Raw genomic sequence first — 19,108 nt, 5'->3', positions numbered from 1 at the left:
GGTGTGTAGTAGCAACATACATCGAAAAAGGTATACAAAAAAATCAATTTAAAATAAAGTTAAATTAATTTAAAATAAATTTGAATTAAAAGTAAATTTAAAAATCAAAAATATTCAATATGCTGAATGTTTAAGGCTCTAATACACCTAAATCACAATCAGGTAAGGTCCTTTACAGCTTTGTAGGTCAGTGACATTCAAACTGGTCTGTTCTTTAGCAGTGAAATATGCACTTTCCTCTCACCCCAACTTGAAAAAGAAACCTTACAGGGCCTCTCTGGTGGCGCAAGGGGTTAAGTCTCAGCACTATGAAGCTATCGCAAGGCACTGCAATATGAGTTCCATCCCCTGCCAGGGAGATACCCACATGGGGCAGCAGACCTCCCACTGCTCCCCTCAGCAGTGTATTTCAGTAGACCTGCCTGTTCTGCTCCTCACTCTGTCTCTGGTGAATCCTCTCACACCCCGAACCTCTGGCCTGTGCTCCAGTTCTTCTACATAAAAATAAATGAAATCTTTAAAAAAAAAACACAACTTAGTCCATAAAACATGTAAGTAGAGGGGCTTTCCATGTAAGACCAGCTGGAGAGTTTGTGAGGCCAGACTTTAGCCATCAGGAAACCAGGCCAAGATGTAAAGCAATAAAGGGCTAAAGAACAAGGCAAAATAAATGAATGAATGAATAAATTAATGAAAAAAATAGGACACATTCATACCAACCCTAGTAAGCACAATAACTATTTTACTACATATGTAATAACAGCCCCAGGAATGTGGATTTTCCTACAAGGATTAGGTGGCTATGAAGTGAATATGCCCAGCAGTAGGCCAGAAGCTTAAGTTAACATGCCCCCAGAAGACTGGCAATCTGTCTCCCTTCAACTCCAGAGCTGGTACTAAGAGGCCATCAGCAAGCTGATGTGAGCACCACCGAGTTATCCTTCCAAGTGCAAAAATGGGTTTACACATATTCACATGCTTTTTTTCTAAAGGATGTCCACAATAAGGATATGGTCTGAAACTGTGGAACATACTTAAACAACCTAGTCCCCAATGAGTGCTGAACCACAATTATGGCCTTTATAGGTTTTTTGCATGTAGTCAACAAAGGTTTGTTCCAATCAACTAAGATAAGTAGCTACAGATTATGCTACCAGTAGGACTATGATACCTCACATTTGGATTTGGCAACCTGAATCACAGTATAGAGATGCCAAAGAACAGGGATAAAGAAAGTAAAATATGGTTAATACATCGTTGGAGAATTTTAAATCAATTAAAGGAAAAAAAGGAAGAAAACTATGTTTGAATGTGTGAGTCAGTGTGTGTGTGTGTGTGTGTGTGTGTGTGTGTGAGAGAGAGAGAGAGAGAGAGAGAGAGAGAGAGAGAGAGAGACAGAGAGATCTTATGTAAATTGTGATATGCCTCTTAAAACATAAGGAAAGACAATTCTTTTGTCTTGGCTTGTTATTGTACTTTTGACAGATCTTTTTCCCCCATCTGGGCCTCAGCTACCCCAAAGGTAAAATTATGGCTTCAGTCTGAATGCTGTGCAGTATCTTGCAGCTCTCATAGTGTCTGGCTCTATAATTCCATTTTATAACCTGGATTTCACTCTGAGTGCAAAGACCACAGTGGGACTCCATAAGTCTTCCTTTTCCTGTATCTTTCCTTCGTCTTCTAATTATATCTTCATTTTCCATTTGTCATAACAGTAATTTATGTACCCTCCCACCAGGCAATCTCTGCCTCATTTCCTGGCAATAAAGAATAATTTCTTTTATTCTAAATTAGGGCTCCAGGAAATTTGGAATCCACCCCACAAACCTGTTACTTATGAGGACCTTTCTAGGGAGAATGAGGGAAGGAGGTGCTGCCCAAAAAGTGGAAGCCACTATCCAAACACCTGTGGGTTAAGATCAAGGCAGCCTTCAGGGCCCATGGATAAGGGGTAAATGGCATCATATTACATTATAGATGAAAACTTAGCTCCAAGAATGAATGATGGTAGAGTAAGTAAAAGAGAGGAGATAGTATTATGCCCAGATCATGTCTTATCTCTGGATCCCAGAACATTTCAGATGAGCCCGGGACATGCAATGAGAAAAACCTGCCCAGTTGACAAGAATACTCTAGCACTGATCTTGTTAAGAATTTTCGGTATAACAATAAAATAAAAATTGACTTTAGGAAAGAAGACGAAGTTTGAATAGTTTCTTCTGTCCCTCTCTGTCCCTCTTCCGTTTGAAAGAAAGGACTCTGGGGTTTTCTTTTTTTTTTTTTATATAGAGGCATGCTTTATTTATTTGTTTGCTGGTTTGTTTGTTTGTTTTGTTTATACATGCACTGGGTACAGTCAGAAGCACGGGAGGGTGAGAGAATTCACCAGAGCCAGAGCAGGGAGCAGAGCAAGCAGAAGGACCGAAGTACACTGCTGAGGGGAGCAGCGGGCGGCAGGAGAGGTCTGCACGCCATGTGGGACCCTCCTCTGGTGGCCGGGGAGCAGCCGGGGATCGAACCGGCGCCGCAGAGGCCGCGCGCAGTTTCGCAACCCAGCGCTCAACCGCTGCGCCACCAGGGAGGCCCTGGGGTTTTCACTCTGTTACCTGATCAATGACAGAGCCTTCTGAGGACATTCCAAGACAGTGTGCGGTCCCGTGGTCTACTTGGAAATCCGTAGAGATAACATTTCAAGGGAGATATACCCTGTTGGTTTTGACTGGATGTTCATATAAACTTTTTAAAGAGATGAGCGATAGAGCTAACCCTTATCTGTAAGTTTTGAATTTATATTGTTCCTTCCCATGTACAAAACCATTTTTTTCCTACAAAAAAAAATTGACTTTTAGCTTCAATATTGTTTCTAAATTCCCTATAGGCCACTGACATGAGGAAGTGAAATATAAAAGAAACATTTCTGGATAAAGAAGGCCTGGTTTCTAATAAGAGTAATGAAGCATCTGTGGCAGGCCTTCCAAAGATATCCAGGGACTATGAATGTTGCCTTATATGACAAAGGGAAATTTGCAGACATGATTAAGGATTTTCAGATGAGCAGATTATCCTAGATTATCCAGGTGGGCCTTCACAAATATCCTTATAAGAGGGATGCTGAGAATTGGCAAAGGCAATGTCACTACTCAAGCAGAGATTGGAGTGATATGGCCACAAGCCAAGAAATGTTGACACCTACCAGAAGCCGAAGAGGCAAGGAATAAATTCTTCCTTCCATAAGGAATCAACCATATTTGACACTTGATTCTAGCCCTGTAACACTCATTCCAAGCTTCTATAACTGTAAAATTATAAATTTGTGTTATTTAAGCCACAAACCTTCTGGTAAATTGTTATAACAGCAATAGGAAACTAATACAGCATCTTCTGTGTACCTGACATCTCATTAGAGACTTAACACAAATCATTTCATTTCTTCTCACATCAGCTCTATAAAATATTATACTCATTTCACACATGAAGAAAGTAAGGCTCTCAGAGACTGTACAGCCTGAATTGGAACTCAGGTATGTCCAACTTCAGGATTTATTTTTCTGATAGAACACATAGAAAAATAAAGGTGATAATGAGCACTCAGCCTCATCTGAAAACTATGCTGAGATTTTCACATATTTAACTTCTCTTAATCTTCCCAGTAATCTTAAAACACTGAGACTTGGGTTAAAAGACCATTTAGTAACTGGGTGAAAAGGGAAAAATTACTTCTCTGTGATTCAGTTTCTTATCTGTAAAATGAAGCTTAAAATTACATTATCTGCCTCATAGGAATGTTGTAAAGATGAAATGATTTGATATTTATGAAGAACTTAACAGTGCTTAGAATATAGTGCCACATTACAAGTTGCATGATCATACATTCTCTGGGAAATGTACTCCTCCTACCTTGTCTACTAACTGGGTGATCTTAAAGTAGGTCCCATGACTAGATTAGATGGATTTCAAATTTTGATATTTTGTGATGCAAAGTCTCTCTAGGCTTCGGTTTCCCTAAGTATAAAATGAGGGTTTTGTAAAATAATGACCTCTATCATTCTGTGATTGCATGTTAATTCTGTTAGTGGTTAAAAGCTTCAGGGGTTATATAGCTGTTGCACTTCCAAAAACTGAAAATATGTATTGTGCCCATACACACTGAGTTTGAGTAACACAGATTAATGAGAGTTCAAGGCTACCAAATCAGTCCATGTCACAGAGAAGTTTATCAGCAGATAAAAATTTATCTTTGCCAGGTCTTTTTAATTAGATGCTTTTGCTTCTGAAGATGAGGCAGATCATTAAAGTGGCTTTTGAAAAATGTAAAGGCTCCGATATTTCAAAGCAATGAACACTGTGACACCCAACATTATTTTTTTACCAGTATATGACCTTTTATCATTTATTTTCTGTCTCCTTATAATTGCTGGAAGATGGGCTTAATGTTCCTGGTCACCAGCCATCTCATTTAGCATGGCAGAAAATTGGTAGGGAAAGACTAAAAGCTCAAGCTAAAGTGACTCATCTACAAACCAAAGTTTCTCTACCAGAGTCACTACTGGGTACCAGAAGAATGAGGTGTGGGGGCGGGCAAGCACACACAAAAGACAACTCAGGGTGGTGGTCTTTGAGGGGAATACAATTTTCCTCCTATCTCACCACAGTCAAGCCCAGTCCTGCTGGATTTACCTTTCACCTGAAGAGAAGTCGAAATATTAACCACTAACTGACAAGCAACAAATAACTTCAACCTTTTTCAGCAGCAGACTTTCCCAAAGTATTTGTACTCCGTGGTATCTCATAAATAGGTTTGATGGACTAAGTGTTTTGCCCCCGCCCCAAATTCCTATGTTGAAATCCTAACCTCCAATGTGATGGTATTAAAGAGGTGGGGTTTTTGGTTGGTGATTAGATTTCATGAAGGTAGAGGTCTAGTACATGGGATTAGTTCCCTTATAAAAGACCCCACAGCACTCTCTTGCCTCTTCAACTATGTAAGGACATAGCAAGAAGACAGCCATCTGCAAATCAGGGAGCAGGCCCTCACCAAGAACCCAACCATACTAGCATCCTGATCTTAGACTTAAATCCTCCAGAATGGGTAGAAATAAATTTTTGTGTTTATAAGCTACCCAGACTGGGATAGCAACCTTAACCGTCTGTCTCAGACACTCAACTTAATAGTTTCTAGCTGCTTTCAGAGAATATAAGAACCACTCCTTACTATCAACCATTTTCCCAGAATTACATCTGACACTACTGATGGTTGAGAAACATGGTGGCAAAGAGTAACTGAATCCTAGAATACATACATACTTGGAAAATGCTACATATATGTGCAAGTAATACATTTATTAAGTTCCCTTCAAATATTTTAGAAAGTTCTTAAAATAGCGTTATTTCCATACCATTCCTAAGGCTGTTGTCAAGTGGGCATTTTGTCTCTTTCTTCCCTCCTACTTTCTTGTCCTGATATGGCCACCAAGCCTCCTCCTCAAACATGGTTGCTATGGGACTGGAATCCAGTGCTCTGACCAATCAAGTTAGTAGTTACTTTGTTGTTGGTTTATTCAGCTTCTTTGCCAGAGTAAAATCTCCCTGTAAATCCCTGTAAAACTCAGGGACTTCCTTCCAACTGGTTTATCCTAGCCTACTTCTGTTCTCTTGACTCTTCCCTGAATATATATTGGTGCCCACAAGTTCTGCATGCCATGCCCTACTTATCTGTTGTAAATGAGGGAAGTGTATCAAGGTGGCTGTGGAGAGGACATATGCTTTGAACTGGGCCTTGAGAGGTAGGAAGATTTCCACAAAGACAACATGAAAAAAAAAAATGAGGCAAGACAAAATAGTGGGCATCCCCTGGTGGCGCAGGCGGTTTAGCGCAGCGCTGTGAAGCTGTCTGCAGCAGCCTCCACAGCGTGGGTTGGATCGCAGATGGCCAGCAAGAATCCCACATGGCGCAGCAGACCTCTCCTGTCTCGCCCGCTGCTCCCCTCAGCAGTGTATTTCAGACGGTCTGCCTGTTCTGTTCACTGCTCTGTCTCTGGTGAATCCTCTCAACCTCCCATGCATCGAGCCTGTACCCAGATTCTTGAATGCATGCATAAATAAGTCTTTTTAAAAAAAGACAACATAGTGCTGAGCAGTAATTATCAGAATAGGTACATGGATTAAAACAAGCAGATTTGGGCCTCCCCTGTGGCACAGCAGTTGAGTGTTGGGCTGCGAAGCTCCCCGCAGCCTCTGCAGTGCCGGTTTGGTTTGATCCCCAGGCGCCTGGCGAGGGTCCCACATGGCGCGCAGACCTCTCCTGCCGCCCGCTGCTCCCCTCAGCAGTGTACTTCATCAGTCTACCTGCTCTGCTCTCCCCTCTGGCTCTGGTGAATTCTCTCACCCTCCCACACTTCTGAATGTACCCAGTGCTTGTATAAATAAATAAATCTTTTTTAAAAATGCAGATTTCTTAATCCCTCTTCCAGAGGTTCTGACACAATCAGTCTGGGGTAAGGCTCAGAAATCTACATGTCCAACAAATGTCCCATGCAGTTCTGATAGTAGTGGTTTATAGTTCAATTTTAAACAACATATTTAGTGATTCAGATACAATTTGTCCATCTATAGAACTGCACAGGGAATTTCTGTTAAGGGTCCATGGTGATACTGGGGGCTCATCTGAAGAAACTGGTCCATGTATACAATGGGTCCATGTATACAATGGAATAGTCATGATCCTTTTGAACTGCTGAATAATGGCATGCTGAACAAATCCTGCCTAAGTAGCCACTCCTTCATTTTTCTTTCTATTGCAATAAAAGCCAAATTTTCCAAGTATATAATGTGCACTATTACCCTAAAAATCACAAGACAGAAGATACTCTTTTTTTGTATACCTACATACTCTCACGTCAAAATTTTAAGGCACCTAACCATGGTACTTCATGGTGTTTGCCCTCAGGGCTCCTGGCACATATGTAATGGCAGTTTTGGCTCATGAACCAAATTGCACTTGTAAACAGGAAATGAAAGAGTGGGGTGAAAGAAGTATATCTGCACATGTGAGAAAATGTATAAACCTTATAATTTCATTACATTAAGGCAAAAAGTTCATGAGACTAAGGCTTAATCCCCATATGAACTAAATAGCTTTTCTCTATAATTTAGTAGACTCCAACCTTCCTCAAGTTCACCAGAGAGCATTTTTAATTGTGTGGCTAGCTCTGTGCAAGATATTTTCGTTGTGTATAAATCCTGTAAATATATACAGCACATATTTTTTTATTTTTTTTAATTTATTTACAAGAACTGGGGTACAGGCCAGATGAGCAGGAGGGTGAAAGGATTCACCAGAGACAGAGCAGGGAACAGAATGGGGCAGACTGATGAAATACACTGCTGAGGGGAGCAGCGGGAGAGACAGGAGAGGTCTGCGGTGCCATGTGGGACCCTCACCGGCCCTGCAGAGACTGTGGAGAGCGTCACAGCACTGCACTCAACTGCCTGCGCCACCAGGGGAGGCCCAGCACATATTTTTAAAAGAATAGTGTATGTCGAGAGCATTTTGCCTATGTATTCTCCTATGTATTTTATAGTCTCAGGTTTTATAGCCAAGTCTTTTATACATTTTGAATTGACCTTTGCATATGGTATGAGGAAAACAAAAGAGAACATCAAATAAAAAGCTTTTGCACAGTAAAAGAAACCTCAACCAAATGAAAAGACACCCTACAGACTGGGAGAAAATATTTGCACACCATACATCTGACAAGGGGTTGATATCCAAGATCTACAAAGAACTCATATAACTCAACAAAAAGAAAACAGATAACCCAATAAAAAAAATGAGAAAAACTAAACACTTCTCCAAAGAAGAAATACAGACTGCAAGGAGGCACATGAAAAAAATGTTCATCATAATTTATCATCAGGGAAACGCAAATCAAGACAACAATGAGATCCCATCTCACACCTGGGAGAATGGCCCTTTTCAAAAAGACCAGAAAAAACAAGTGCTGATGAGGATATTGAGAAAATGGAATTCTCCTACACTGCTGGTGGGAATGCAGACTAGTGTAGACCTTATAGAAAGCAGTATGAAAGGGTCTCAAAACCCTAAAAATGGATCTGCCAAGTGACACGGTAACTCCATTCCTAGCCAGTTACCCAAAAAATTCAAAAACACTAATTCAAAAGGAAACTTATACTCCCATTGCACTGAAGTGCTTTTTACAATAGCCAAATTATGGAAACAACCTAATGCCCAGACACAGATGAGTAAGTCAAGCTGTTGTACATATACCCAATGGAATATGATATAGTGAAAAAAAAATAAAAGACAAACTCATGACATTTGCACCAAAATGGACGGATCTGGAAGGAATAATGCCAAGTGAAATAAGTCAGAAGGAGAAAGATAAATACAGGGTCCTCTTATGAGGACCCTCTACAAAATAGGATAAAAGTATCTCATTGAGTTGTTACAATTAGATTGATACAGTACATGTAAAGTGCTTAATATGGCATGTAACACACAGTAAGCATTCATTAAATACTAATGATTGTGATTATTCTTTTCTCATTCATGATTGATTTAGGAAGCATGACAAAATCTACTTTGGAATTTTTGTGGGCTCAGCTGGGAAGAGCAGAGAGACAATAAAGGAAACAGTGCAAGAGTTAATAAATTAAGACGGTAATGACTGATACTGATTTAATGGGATGGCCCCGATTGCAGGATATATTTATAAATTTGGTAAGGGCTTTAGGTTCCTTAACCTGAAGCAATGATTTCAATGTAGGGTTCAAATACTATGGTACCTCCAATCAAGGAATTTTAACCCCTAATTTCAGAACATATAAGCAACTATTTACTCCATGCAGGCCTGGGGCTAGAGAGTTTTTGGTCCAAAGGTTAGTGGAAAGTCAGGTCAGAAAAACTGTCTATGGATCCCTTCATTTTGTAAGAGTATCCCTTATACAAAATGATTTAGTTAGGGGTTTGTTTGTTTGTTTGTTTCCCATACTAACAATTTTTTTAGTGTAGTGCTTTACTGAACCCTAACTCCATACCCAGTTAAAATGGCATTTATTACATCTGGCTTAATGAAAAGGAAACTAATGAGTATAACTAAGGTGATTAGCCAAAATGAATCACTGATTTAGGGAGGAGTGCTTGTTCAGCAAGGGCAATGCTCACTTCCAGGTGTGGGCTCCAAATTGTAGCTTCCAGTACCACTAGAATGGAGTTTATGGGGGAGGGGAAATCTCCCCATGAAATAACTACCCTGCATTTTCTTATACCTAAATAGTGACCCTTTCCTCTCCTATATACCCTCTCATACCTGCCCTTTTCAATTTCAGGATGACTTCTACAAGAAATATATTTGCATTAGAGAAGGCAAGAGAGCCCACAGGGCTTGGACATTGGAGTCAGACAACCGTGGGAATGAATCCTATCTCTTCTACTAGCAGCATGAGCTTGAATGGGTCATTCAAAATCAATGAACTTTAGTTTCTTCATCTGCAAAGAGGGGGTCAAATCAGTAACTATCCCATAGAGCCATTAAAAGGATCTAATGAGATCATTACTTCATTCAACAAATGTTTATGCAATGTCTATTTTATGGCTGACTGAGATTGGGCTAGGTGCTACAGACACATCAGAGAAAAGGTAAACACTGTTTCTGACCTTATGGAACTTACAGTCACAAGAGGAAACAGCAGTGAGCCCTCTGTGCTATAGATATTTGTTTACAGCAAGGCAATAGTAATTGGTAGTTGGACGTGCTTTAGCAACTAAAAGCAAAGGCTGTTGTCCATGTTTAACTCAAAGAATACTACCTACCTGAGATTGTATTTCTGAAAAAGCACCTTCTCCCCAGGTTGCCTCACTGTGTAAGTTACCTGGATGCTAGGATATCATTATTGTTATTCGTTCATATAACAGTGTATATTTGGTAGAAATGTAATAGGGCAAATAAGACTTACACATAGTGCAAGAGATGGAGAGTAGAGGGAAAAGAAAGTGGACAAATTGATAGGAGCAAAGTTGGGCCTTTTAGGATATGTTAAGGAATATATATTTTATTTCAAATACAATAGGAAACCATAGAAGAGTAAAAGAGCAAAATCATTTTGTTTACAAAAAATCCCTCTTTCCAACATTTTGATAATGAAAATTTTCAAACTTACAGAAAATTTGAAAGAATTTTACAGTGAATACCCACATGCCAACAATAAGAGTCTATGATTTCTATTTATTTGACTTGCTTTGTCGCATATGAATCCATCTACCCATACTTCTGTGCACCTAGTCCATCTTATTTTCACATGCATTTCAAAGTAGGTTGCAACCCTCAATACACTTCACCCTAAATACTTCATCATACATATCATTAACCAGAGTTCAGTATTTATTTTTTTCCATGCCCCAAATGACTACCTTCAAAAGTTTGACTGTGGAATAGCAGGTGCCTCTGAGAGGCTACATAAGCCTTTGGTGTGCTGAAAATATTCTATATCTTGATCTGGGTAACAGTTACATAAGTATATACATATGTAAGTATATACACATGGAAAAATTCATTGAGCTATACAATTGATAATAGCGCACTTTGAACATATTATTATATTTAAATAGTACATTAATGGAAGAACAGACTCCTTGTGTATTCATTTTACTCAGAACTTTAAGATGAACAACTGGGGGGAAAAAAGAACTTTTTTGCACCAATCTAAAGATTCAATTCATGTTCATAATTAGCATCTCATGAGATCGTATTCTTTCTGATGATGTGCTACATCTTGAAGCCCATCCAGACAATTTAGGGTATAAATGGCAGGGATATTATAGGCCAGATGTTGGGGATTCATCACTGAACAATAATAAACAGAACCCCTAATTTTCCAGTTTACTGTCTAGTTTACAGACAAACAGGAATTTTGAAAACTCTGTGGTAAGTGCTATAATCAGGACAGCATTGAAGGCTTTGAGAGTTGTATTTAAAGAGTCAGAGAAAGTTTACTAGCAAAAATAATAGCTACCTTAAACTTTAAACATTAATGGAGGTTAGGGAAAAAATATTCCTTCAATAAGAAATTGACAAACAATTATTTTATGGAGAGATTTTAGTACAAGCTAAAGTGGGTGATAAAAATAAAACTACTTCTTTGTAAACCTGCCCCCCAAAAACCAAGAAAATAAAAACACATTGTAAATAAGACAAAGGAAAATCAAAATCTGGAGAAGTAAAAATGTAGCCCCAAAGTTACAGAGACATGTAAATGGCTGACAAATCAATAAAAATAAACAAAACAACAACCATTGAAAGAAAAGCAATGGATAATCAAGACTGATGAAAACCCAGTAAGAGATACATGCTATATATGATTTTTAAAAGTGGTTAAGAAATGGAAATTAATGGCTTCACAGGTTTCAAATTAATATGATAGGTAGACCAAGGAGATCCAATACAAACATAATTGAGGAACATAAAGAATAAAAGAGCACTGACTAGAAAATATTTAAATTTCTCCAGAAATAAAAAAAGAAAACCATTATATAGATTTTAAAAAACATAGTACAATCCTTGTAAAATTGCTACAGAATAATCAACACTAAAATTTATCTTAATAAAATAACTGGATTTCAAGAATAAAGAACCCCTATAAATGACTATACATATAGATAGCTATATCTATATATAAAGATATATAGATATCTACATCTAGACATCTAGAAAATGCTCGGATGCTCCAGAGCAACTTTCAACACTGGAGGAAAGCAAGGAAATCTCTAGCCACAAAATCTTCACAAACAGAAAAGAATCAGCATGTCCTGCTACACAGTCTTTCATGAAAAAAAGCAACAAAAGTTTTGGATCATACAAGAACTTAGGGAATATCATTCTAATGAACACATATTGAAAAAATTGCTAAAGGACATGTTAACCTACTCAACAGATGGCTGGAGAATCCATGGAAAAGATCAGCATTGAGCATGGAAACCATTTAACTACAGGATTTAGGACTAAGACCAAAATAATCCTGGAAATTATGATTACAAAATAACAGTTTTTATAAACAATGATGCAAAAATTGTGAAACAAAAAAAATAAGATCAGAGAGAGAAGGGAGGACAATATAAGTGTATTGATTTCTTCATATTTTAAAGTAGGGATCAAAAATATATCATTTTAGGCTGATAAGTCAGATGTAGAGGCATAGTTAAAACCATAATGCTAAACAACTAAGAAAATAATATAAACTGTTACTGGGAGAACAAGGATTAGGACAGGAGGTAGGACCTAAATGAAGCAGATTTATTTTGTCTTTGCTCTTGCAGAGCTAGCAGACACCATATTTTAAAATTGGAGGATTAAGAGGATTGAATATATGAAGCTATAGCTACAAATCAAGCCATTTGAAGGACTAGAAAGAGAATACAAGCATTTTAAGTTACTGGCAGGAATGATTCTCCCTCTGTCTCCCTCTCCCCTACCCCTTCCCACAGACACATACAATATAAAGCCTTATAAAAAACTCTGTAAGGCGTTCATGCAGCCAGTCCATTTCACTCAGTTTTTCCTAAGCCTGTAGCCATGGTAATGACCCTTTGTGAAACTCTGAGAAATAAACTATAGAATGTTAACATGGTTACTGATTAGAGATATTCTTCTGTAATCCCAAGGTAGTGGGTCAAGATGAACTAGGTTGTCAGCACACTTTAAGACTTAAGATTCATAATGTACATCTGGCACCTGTCTAGGGTTCACATTATGACGAGTCACATGTCAATTATATCTCAATTTTAAAAAAAAAGAGACTGAATTTTCAATAATTTTTGACTACAAACAGAATAGAAAGACCCCAAGATACTAACTCTTTCCATTTCCCTGCTGGCTTCATTAGTGTCACATCTGGCTATACCAAAATATTTCCTTCCTTTAAAAAAAACACATAGAACACTGAGACTTTTCTCCAATTCTATTATTATTACATAATTTACACAAAGCTAAAAGTAGATGAGTTTTTTCCAGTTTTATTGCACTATAATGGCTGTATAACAGTGCAATATGTAAGTTTAGTTAACATCCAACATTTCAGTTACAAATAGGGGCCTCCCTGGTGGTGCAAGGGATTAAGACACAACCTATGAAGCTAACCGCAGCCGCTTCAGCACGAGTTTGATCCCCAGCCAGGGAGCAACCCACATGACACAGCAGACCTCTCCTGACTCGCCCGCTGCTCCCCTCAGCAGTGTATTTCAGTCAATCTGCCTGTTCTATTCCTCACTCTGTCTCTGGTGAATCCTCTCACCCTCCCGCACCTCTGGTCTGTACCCCAGCTCTTATATCATAAAAATAAATCTCTTTAAAAAATCAGTTACAAATATTTTTCTTGCAATGAGAACTAAATATTAAGATCTAAACTCCTAGTAACTTTCAAATATACAATTCAGTATTATTAATTGCAATCATCATACTCTAATTATATCCCCAGGACTTATTTATCTGATAATGGTTAGTTTGTCATTTTTGACAACTTTCACCAATTCCCAACCTCTACCAACCACCTCTAGCAACCACCAATCTGTTCACAGTTTCTATGAGTTTATTTTCAATTCCACATGTAAGTGAAATGAGACAATATTTGTCTTTGCCTGACATTTCACTTGCAAAATACCATCAAGGTTCATCCATGTTGTCACGAAAATAGTAAGATTTCACACTTTTATATGGTTGAATAATATCCCATTGTGTGTGTATGTGTATATGTATGTATATATATATGTGTGTATACATATATATATGGGGGGAAGACAATTATTTTTAAATCCATTCATCCATGTATAAACACAGGTTGTTCCCATGTCCTGGCTATTGTAAATAATGCTGCAGTAAACATGGAGACACAGATATCTCTTTGAAATAGTGATTTCATTTATATTTAGGATAAATACCCAGAAGTAGAATAGCTAGATCACATGGTAGTCCTATTTTTAAATTTTTGAGGAATCTCCATGCTATTTTTCATAGTGGCTATACAAATTTACATTTCCATCAGAAGCACACAGGGTTCTCTTTCCTCCATTTGTCACCAATACTTGCTATCTCTTGTCTTTATGACAAGAACCATTCTGGGCCTCCCCTGGTGGCGTAGCGGTTGAGCGCTGGGCTGCAAAGCTGCCCGCAGCCTCTGAAGCACTGGTTTGATCCCTGGCCTCCGGCAAGGGTCCCATATGGCACACAGAACTCTCCTGCCACACCCGCTGCTCCCCTCAGCAGTGTCTTCTGTCCATCTGCCTGCTCTGCTCCCCACTCTGGCTCTGGTGAATTCTCTCACCCTCCCGCGCTTCTGATTGTACCCATTGCTTGTATAAATAAATAAATCTTTAAAAAAAAAAAGCATTCTAACAGGTGTGAGGAAATAACTTATTTTGGCTTTCAATTACATTTCCCTGACAATAAGCAATATTTTCATGCACTTTTTGGCCATTTGAATATTTTCTTTGAAAAAATGTATATTCAGGTTCTTTGCCCAATTTTAATGGAGTAAAATTGAGTCTGTAGAAATTCTTGATATATTTTAGCCATTAACCCAATATTAGAGGTGCAGTTTACAAATATTTTCTCCCATTCTGTCAGTTGTATTTTCATTTTGTTTGCCATTTATTTTGCTGTTCAGAAGTAAAACATAAGGTTTAACTTAAGATTTCATAACTGCTTACATTAGATATGGTGCATGCTTCTAATGAAATATTATTAAGCCATAACAACAAAATACACCACACACACACACACACACGGCATATCTACATCCTAATTAATGAGGCATATCTACATCCTAACAAAATGATATCCAGATATTTTAAGTAATAAAAGCAAAGTGCAGAATAATAGGTATGGTATAAACGTGTGTGTAAGAGAGAGAGAGGGATTGAGTGTGTGTGTGGAGAGAGAGAGAAAGAAAGAGAGAGGAGAGGACAGGATAGATACATATTTGTGCTTATGAGACCAGTATACTAGAAAAAAAAAAAAACCTGATAAAAATGCCTTTTTTTTCCTTCCAATATCCCAATAAAAATTCCACCCATGAATGAAATATTCTCTTTTTCCTAAATAAAAACTCCAATAGACCTATGACAATCAGCTCAAGATTTTCCTATAATAATGAAAAATCCTAATTTTACCTAAATCAAATCTGGCCTCCTACTTCAAGGTGGGAGGTTGCAATGAAGAAATCCAGTCTGCTGGTCTACTCTCTCCCTGATTACGCTCTCCCCAACTGCCTTATTTTAGAAGTTCCAGGTCAAAGGGTGGAGAAGTTAAGGAATAGTTTAGTTCTTACTTCACTAACATAGTATTCTTTGGGGTCTGGACAGATATTAGCAGATATTAAAATGGACCATGTTCCTGGGTTGCTTCAATGAATGGGTCATCTCTTCTGTTGTTCTTTTGACTCAGAAGATACATCGCCACTCCCTCTACGATGAGGAGTTTAGATTGTTAATTGGGACTCTTTCTTCAATCCTTGGGCACCCTGCAGTAGACCTCCTCCTTATTTCTGCTTAGTTTCTCACACCATCCCCGTTTTACAAGACCCAAAATGACACCATGCCAACTCTTCCTCTTGACGGTCCACATCCATCTGCAGAAATTCTAATGTAATGCTTTCTCAGACAATCTCTGGAAATATAAATCAGTCTGGAAACCAGGAGATAGAGAAAGGAGGGAATTTATTTTTTTCCCGTATATTCACTGTGCCTTTTGCTTTTGTACTGAGTATGTGTGTTATCTATTCAAAACAAATTAATGGATGAATATAAAATGCAAGCCAGAGACTGATAGAACATACTTGCAACTCATATGTCAGTCAAGTGACTTTATCCAAAATATAGAGAGAAATCACAATGCTCCCTAATGAAGCAGTCCTTTAATAAGCAATGGATGGAAAGACTATTTTCTATCTTAATTCTAATTGTTACCTATACAAATTCCACCCTCATCACAATCTGAGAAAATCCTTATGAAAATACTGTCTGCTTAGTTGCAATATGCTCTCTCTGATTTCCAGTATTTTCAAATGCTTAAACTGACAGACATGATAAATACATTCTGCAAATCTTTACTTGCTGATAATATATGAACAAACCTGATAAAAGTTCCTTTCCTACATATTTTATAACAAAAAGAAAAATGCAGAATAATGTGCATTATACACATTTTTATAATAAGATACACATGTAAAAAGCTTAAGCAGCAAACCAAATGTCTAACAATGGATGATCAAACAAACAAAATGTAGTATATGCATATAATGGAATATTATTCATTCTTAAGGAAATTCTGTCACATGCTACAGCACAGAAGAACCTTGAAATACTATGCTAATAAGTGAATTCGGTCACAAAAAGACAAATACTATATGATTCTACTTATATGAGGTATCCGAAGTAGTCAAATTCATGGGAACAAAGCAGAATGGTGGCTGGCAGGGGGAGGGGCAGGAGGAAGGGAGAGTTATCCTCAAAGGGACACAGTTTCAGTTTTGCATGAGAAAGTTCTGAAGACTATTCACACAACAATGAATATGCTTAACAGTACTGAACTGTACAAGTACTTAGAAATGATCAAGATCGTAAAAGCAATGTTGTGGTTTTTAGCACTATAAAAATTACAGATATAAATAAAATTAGTGTTTAAAAACTAGTGACTAAAATAACACTGCAAAAGGCTTAGGACACACTTCATGTGGAACATTTATGCATGGATACTAGCTCCTGCTTATCTCATCTGTAATACTTTCTATTTCTTGAACAACGGTAGTAATTTGTGTTTTGAGAAAACTATCAATGTTATTGAGATCTTCAAATTCCACCAATGAATGTAATATTCTCTTGTTGCATGGACTTGTACCTGACTGCTACATAATTCTGAAAATTTCCTCAATATTTGAAGTCATATTCCCTTTCTCATTTTTAGCTTTAGAGATATACCCCCTCTTATTTTTATTAGGCTTGGATTTTATCAGGAGTTATGATGGTTCAATGTAGGATTTTCTGACTTTGTGGCAGGGCAAGACAACAAGCATTCAGTAGACACCACACTTCAAATGCTGAATTTTTATCTTTTTCTAGGTTAGCAATATGTGCTATGATTCTTCCATGATGCTGGGCAGTGGCAACCCCATGACTACAAAGATAAAAAACCAAATATGACGCACTGTGTTGTCAGAATTTTCAACTTATAATAACTTATGATGGGTTTATCAAGGTGGAACCCATCACAAGTTGAAGAAGTATGTATTTTGAATTATATATTGAGTCCACAGGGCTTCTTTTTTTTCTAATTCATTAATATATGCTTCTATATTTATTAATTCTTTCCTAATGTTTTCCTTACATTTATTTTGTTGTAACTTTGAAGTTCAACATTTTATAAAAGAAATTTGGTAAAGTTATAAATTTTCCTTTGATTAAACCTCAGCAATGCACCTTAGTATTATCATTATTGTTATTTCTCTAAGTATTCTGGAATTGTGGTTTTGTTTTCCTCCTCAACCCAAAATTACTTAAGAGAATCTTTTACCAGAAAAAAAAATACCCAGGCCCTTAGATTCGGACAAAAAAGCAGTGTTTACCAGAGGAGAAGGGGGTAGCGGGAGGGAAGAATGGGCAGAGGGGGTCAATTGGATGGTGGCACACAGTGGCTAGAACTTTGGTGGTAGGCATGGTCTGGTATCAAATCTTTGATGAGGTATGAAGCTCTACTCCTAAAACTTACTCACTGTGGTGAACCAATGCTACCACAATTAAAAAAAGGAAAGAAAAAATAATTTAAATAAATGTTTTGCATTTCTAGATTTGTGAGAGATTTCCATTTGTACATACATTCTTAATTTCAAATATTACTGAGTGATGTACTATATGTTTTTTGGAATTGGGGTTTAAATTATGACCAAATGTGTTATACTTTTAATGTCCCATGGATACTACAAAATATGATACAGTTCTTAGGATAAAGAATCTATACAACTTAATTACTTAAACTTTTATTAATTAAAATAATCACTCTACATTGTTTTATACATTTTGCATTTTCATCTGTCCTAGAAGACACGAAGTTGAAAGTTCCCCTTTCCACTGGCATTCTGCCATTTTCTCCTTGTATCTGGCAGTATTCAATTATTATATTAGACTAGATCTTATTTTGTGCATAAGGGTTTATAATGACACTTTTACTACACCTGATACTCTTTACCAGTACTGTCAAAATGAACTGAAATAATGGAAATATTCTGTCATTGCTGTTTACTGGCTATACAGCATTTGAGCACATGTGGCTACTAATAAGCACTTGAAATGTGACTAGTATTACTAAGGAACAGAAATTTAATATTTTAATTAAATTAGAGTAAATTTAAATTCAACTGCAGCTAGTAACTACCCTATTAGAGCAATGCTAAAAAACAATAAATGAACAGCCTCATCTTTATGAATGTGGTTACTTTATATTCTACTTTGTCTATTAACAACATTCTTTCTACTTGGATTTGCTAATACATAGACAGACAGACAGATAATATACAGATTACCCTGCATTTCAGCTTTGAGACACTTCTAGATGTTTCTTTTGTAAAGGACAGAAACTACAGTTGAATCTTGTTTCCTAATTCATTACTCTTTGTCCTATAATAGAAATGTTTAATCCATAAACATTTGCATTCTTTTGTCATCTGTTGTATTTGATTTATATTTTCTTCCTATTTCCCTTTTTAAACATAGATTTTCTATATATTTTTCCTGCTTCTGGTAATTTGGAAGGAATACTGTCTGCTTATAATTCTGCAAGTGTGTTTACCCTGAAATTTAAAATAACTGAATTTTTAAGTCTCATTGAAACAATATCTAGTTATTCCTCCTAAACTTTCCTACCCAATCCCCATGTCTCTCAGGAATAGTATGAGATTTTAGACATAGTTCTGTATTTAATATTTAACAGGCTGCTAGTCTTTCCAGGATTATTCATGAGACCTGCATTCTGTTTTTCAACCTTATCTCTAAGTTTTTAGAATAACTCTACATTTAAATTAATCAAATATATTGCATCAATCTTTTTAT

Source organism: Talpa europaea, assembly GCF_964194135.1.
Source record: "Talpa europaea genome assembly, chromosome: X".
Classification (NCBI taxonomy): Eukaryota; Metazoa; Chordata; class Mammalia; order Eulipotyphla; family Talpidae; genus Talpa; species Talpa europaea.
The sequence above is the reverse complement of the archived record's forward strand: the minus strand, read 5'-3'. Positions refer to the sequence as shown.